We start from the raw sequence: 6,000 nt of genomic DNA, 5'->3' as shown, positions 1-6,000 counted from the left end.
AGCCTTCCCAGAACAGAACAGGCCATTATAGCAGCAAAGGGGGGACAAATTCCATATTAATGCCCATGATTTTGGAATGAGATGTTCGACGAGCAGGTGTCCACATATCTTTGGTCATATAGTGTATGACAGCAATCCATGCTTTGGTTTAGTGTCCCTGGCAGTGGCTGGCACTGTTTCCAAATGCTAACGTTTTAGCAAGTCATCAGACCAATATTAGCATTTTTTTTCTCTCATCATGTTCAAATCATCTATAAATGACTTTCAAATCATCTATAAATTACTTTTCAATTGAGCTTCACAATCAATTTTAGATACTTTTGAATAATTTGGACATTATTCGACAAAATTATAATACCGATCCCACAACTTGCATGGGATTTGTGCCAGGGAAACAGTGCCAGTGAAACTAAACAAAAGCATGGATTAATGTCATACCTTGTCTATAGACTGCTGACAGGGTAAGGAAACCAATATGTAATTTTGTATTTTGGGTGAACTACCCCTTAATGAATAAATCAGACCAGCCATCAGCACACAGGATAGAAAGGATTGCATTATGTCGCTTACTCTTTTGGCTCCTGCCATGTACATACATAATTCATGTTCCGTGGTTGCCATGGAGCTGTAAGGCAGCCTAAACAAAGAGCTCTGTACATTTTGTACATATTTGAGATGTTTTTAAGTGTTTCTTGTTTTCTAATCAGCTTTTTTTGTGGCATCACCATCATCATACCATCAAATTACTCAGTTTAGGAGCCCGAGATCACTGATCTACTGAGGAAATCCTGCTCTATGACAATGTTGTCCTGTCCTTTGTTTTGTTATGTGCTATACAATGCATTCGGAAAGTATTCTAACCCCTTGACTTTTTCCAAAATTTGTTACGTTACAGCCTTATTCTAAAATGGATTAAATCGTTTTTTTCCCTCATCAATTCTGGATAATGTGTATCCAATTATGTAGCGTGTTGTGGTGTCAACAAATTGCAAATCTCCTTTCATTGGAAATCCTAGCTTTTGAAAACTATCAAAAATGAACAGCGCAACGCGGAAGCGTCAATTATCACTTCGCAACGACTATGGAGGACAATGTGGCACTCTTGGAAAGTTCAGACAGAAACTGCATTGGCACAAATCTCTCCATACGGTGCATTCGGAAAGTATTCAGAACCATTGACTTTTTCCACATTTTGTTACGTTAAAGCCTTATTCTAAAATGGATTCACACTACCCCATAATGACAAAGCAAAAACTGTTTTTTTGACATTTTTGAAAATGTATTAAAAATAAAAATGCAAATATCACATTTACTATTCAGACCCTTTACTCAGTACTTTGTTGAAGCTCCTTTCGCAGCGATTACAACCTTTACTCTTCTTGGGTATGATGCTACAAGCTTGGCACACCTGTATTTTGGGAGTTTCTCCCATTCTTCTCTGCAGATCCTCTCAAGCTTCGTCAGGTTGGATGGCGAGTGTCGCTGCACAGCTATTTTCAGGTCTCTCCAGAGATGTTCGACCAGGTTCAAGTCCGGGCTTTGGCTGGGCCACTCAAGGACATTCAGAGACTTGTCCCGAAGCCACTCCTGCGTTGTCTTGGCTGTGTGCTTAGGGTTGTTGTCCTGTTGGAAGATGAACCTTCGCCCCAGTCTGAGGTCCTGAGGTTTTCAGCAAAGATCTCCCTGTATTTTGCTCCGTTCATCTTTCCCTTGATCCTGACTAGTCTCCCAATCACTGCCTCAAAAAGAAATCCCCATAGCATGATGCTGCCACCACCATGCTTCACCGTAGGGATGGTGCCAGGTTTCCTCCAGACGTGAAGATTGGCATTCAGGCCAAAGAGTTCAAACTTTGTTTCATCAGACCAGATAATCTTGTTTCTCATGGTCTGAGAGTCCTTTAGGTGCGGACTGTCATGTGCCTTTTACTGAGGAGTGACTTCCGTCTGGCCACTCGACCATAAAGGCCTGATTGGTCGAGTGCTGCAGAGATGGTTGGAATTCTGGAAGGTTCTCCCATCTCCACAGAGGAACTCTGGAGCTCTGTCAGAGGGACCATCGGGTTCTTGGTCACCTCCCTGACCAAGGCCCTTCTCCCCCGATTGCTCAGTTTGGCCAGGTGGCCAGCTCTAGGAAGAGTCTAGGTGGTTCCAAACTTCTTCCATTTAAGAATGGAGGCCACTGTGTTCTTGGGGACCTTCAATGCTGCAGACATTTTTTGGTACCCTTCTCCAGATCTGTGCCTCAACACAATCCTGTCTCGGAGCTCTACAGACAATTCCTTCGACCTTATGGCTTGGTTTTTGCTCTGACATGCACTGTCAACTGTGGGACCTTATATAGACAGGTGTGTACCTTTCCAAATCATGTCCAATTAATTACATTTACCACAGGTGGACTCCAATGAAGTTGTAGAAACATCTAAAGGATGATCAATGGAAACAGGATCCACCTGAGCTCAATTTCGAGTCTCATAGCAAAGGGTCTGAATACTTCTGTAAATAAGGTATTTCATTTTTTTCATTTTTAATACATTTGCAGAAAAATCGAAAAACCCTGATTTTCGCAGTTGTCATTATGGGGTATTGTGTGTAGATTGATGAGGGAAACAATTATTGTATCAATTTTAGAATAAGGCTGTAACGCAACAAAATGTAGAAAAAGGGAAGGGGTCTGAATACTTTCCGAATGCAGTGTGTGTGTAACCCAAGTATGTCTGGTAGGCTAGGTCTGTTATGTCAAGTTTGTTACTTTTTGAACCATTTATTTAAGAAGACCACAATAGAAAAAAGTTGTCAAACTGTTTTGTGTCATCCTCAATGATTTTAAATATATTATCCACGTGTGGTTGTATTTTATGTCTGTCTGTCTGTCTGTCTGTCTGTCTGTCTGTCTGTCTGTCTGTCTGTCTGTCTGTCTGTCGCCATATTTGTCCTTGGTGCAGAAGGTGGGTGCAGACTGTGAAACACACACACACACACACACACACACACACACACACACACACACACTTGTCGTGTACACACACACACACACACACACCAACTGCAGTCCAGAGATATTCCAAGCCAGCATCGTTTGATTTGACTCGAGTCTGTCACTGGCCTGAGCTCTGGAGAGGTGGAGCTAGCGTGTGTGAATGTGTGTGGGTGCGCCTGCATGCGCGTTTGTATTTATGTCTGGAATGGGAGGGGAGGAAAGGAGGAGGCTGAGGGGGGTCAAAATAGTGATGAGGCCATTCAATCCCTCACCCCGCTTCTTGCACTTAGCTCCCCCCTCTGTCCATCCTGCGCTCCCATCCCTCTAAACAGTCTAAAGCTGGGCGCTCTGATAGGAGCAAGCTCGAGCCAAGCAGGAGAGTACTACTACATTACACTGTACATCAACAAAAGAGGATACTTTGAACTTTTCCAGGAGGAACATTGCTTCAGCGTCTGCCTGTTTCTCTCTCTCTCTGTGATTGACAGGTAGCAGCTGCCACACTTACAGTCAGCGGGGCTCCCACTTAGTCGGGACACTCAGTATCTCTGACACTCAGTATCTCTGAAGTTTCCATCACTGGAGCACCGAGATTCACAACGTCTCTCTTGTGTAACTAAGAACAACGCTGGAGTTATTCTCTCTCTCGCTGTCTGTGAGTGAGGACGGAGCTGGAATTAACTCGCAAGGACCCAAAGGAGGATACACCTTTCATGACGCACATTGATATATTTGTTTCAACCTCTGTTGATGTTTTAAATGAATGGAAAACTTTGGCGGGTTACTGGAAAACCTATACTGACATTAAGAGGTCTGTAAGAGCGTATCATGAATCAATTATGATCCTCTTTTCCCTCACTTTTCCGCAGTGTTGAAGAAATCTGTGGGGTGAACAGCTCAGTCAAGCTGGCCTGGAACATCTCGTATTGTTCAGAGATTGTTGTGCTATAATCTAAACATAGGGAAATGGACAGACTGAACTCATCTGGATCTTGGAGTTTAAAAAGTACTCTCATGAGATTTGACCATATTTCAGTCCTGCATAAATAACATTATGTTTACTTAACAACGCACTGCAGGAGATTTTCTAGAGAATTGATGTTGTTTTCCACATTTTATTTTCTTTGAAACACAGTGTTGGTGTATGGGAGCTGTGGACTGATTATTTATTACCATAAGAGGTGCTGGATTTCCAGGGCTGGTTCTCTCTCGGAGAGTCTGTCAGGTCTCCTTCAGCACACCTGACAGTCTGGCTGTGTGTGAAAGGGGAAGAGTCATCTGGAGGAAACAACTCTACACTACAGGCATTGTATTTTATACCTTTACAAGACTGTATCTGACCTAACACCTTGGCTTTACTAAGACACTCTGAGCACCTGGAGGTAAAACTATGGGGATTCTGGGCTTCTTCCTCCACCAGCGGAGCCTCTGGATGTGTGATGACAGTCTTCAGCAGATGCCCAGACACAGCAGCAGCAGCCTGGTAGTCCTGAGGGCCAGCCCCGCTACTCTCTGACTCTGACCAGCGAGTTGGACTGCTTGACCACTGGGCTGAAGGGAGAGCTGCTACGACTCTCTCCTCTACTCTGCCTCGCCTAAGCGGAGGTCAAGCGAAGAGTTAGACACGCAGACGAGTCTGGATAAGCCGGGCGATCGGTAAGGACATGCGGTATCCTCTTTTGTCTGATTAAGCTTGGGGCTTAGGTGGGAGGACGGTAATCACTGTTAAGTGCTTGGACCAACAGAACTACGTAAGGTGCTAAGTGGCTATATCCAAATCACTGTCCCAGAAGCTATTGTTAGTGCTACAGTTTCAAAATTGGTTTGGTAGTGTCATGCTTAGCAGACCTGTACATGTCTGACCAACATCATAGTATCATAAAGTAAATCCCCAAACAACTCTGCTGGCTGTATTTTCTGTCCCAGAGAACAATTGGAAAGGGCAACCCTTATAAAACTTAATTCAACCTCAGAAAGATACTTTAAGTCAACATTGTGAAAGTCAATGTGCAAGGAACTGAAATCTCACTTGAATTAGTAGCTAGCTGCTTAGGGAGAGATTCTGAGGAGACAGTCTGTGAGGACAACATGGTCAGATCAACAACGATTGACATACGATTGACACATGAGCATAAAGCTGAATGTATTACAACCACAGGAGGTTCGTGGCACCTTAATTGGGGAGGACGGGCTGGTGTTAATGGCTGGAGTGGAATGAGTGGAATGGTATCAAATACATCAAACATGTGGTTGATGCCATTCCATTTACTCTGTTTCCGGCAATTATTATTAGGCAGCCTCCACTGTTTACACATTATGAACGTCATGCGAAGTAACGGGGGAGGCATGTGAAGGACTTTTGTTTTTAGTTGATGTCTGGGTTAGAAGCACTTGAATCTGGTCGTATTGGAGTAACCCAATAATAAGTAAATGGGAAATGAGTGACCCCCTGTCTCAAACACATTTTGCAACACTATGTTGAGGAAGAGGGGAACCTACATTCTGTAGGAAGTGCACTAACATAGCTGAAATCCACCCGTGCGAAACCGACAGGGAATAGTCAAGCCCATGCTTACCAGATTACATAAAAGACATTGCCGACATTACATTCTACGTAATACTTTGGTAGTATCTTTGCTCATTCATGTTTAGGACCAGTTGAGCTTATAGATTTATTGATTTGTTTGTTAGAGACGGAGCAGATATGAGCCCGTTCACTTGTGTCTCTCAAATGTTTCTTCCAGCTGTGATATAATTTGCAGAGAAAATAAACGCTTTTCCATCTTTTCCACGTCTGTGGCGAAGGCAGAAGCTCCAGCAAAAGCTGATCACTTTTTTTGAGATATGACTCTAGTCCTAACCATACTTCCAAATACTATGGTATTGTATCATATGTTATACCATGCAATATCATATCATTTACAAGTCTTGACCAAAACTAACTAAACAACATACATGGTTTGGAAGCTTAGCCTACTAATGTATCAGGCATATAGGCTATAGTATAGGCCTAAATGGGCA

The sequence above is a fragment of the Salmo salar genome, chromosome 10 (assembly GCF_965601325.2).
Source record: "Salmo salar chromosome 10, fSalSal1, whole genome shotgun sequence".
NCBI lineage: Eukaryota > Metazoa > Chordata > Actinopteri > Salmoniformes > Salmonidae > Salmo > Salmo salar.
The sequence above is the reverse complement of the archived record's forward strand: the minus strand, read 5'-3'. Positions refer to the sequence as shown.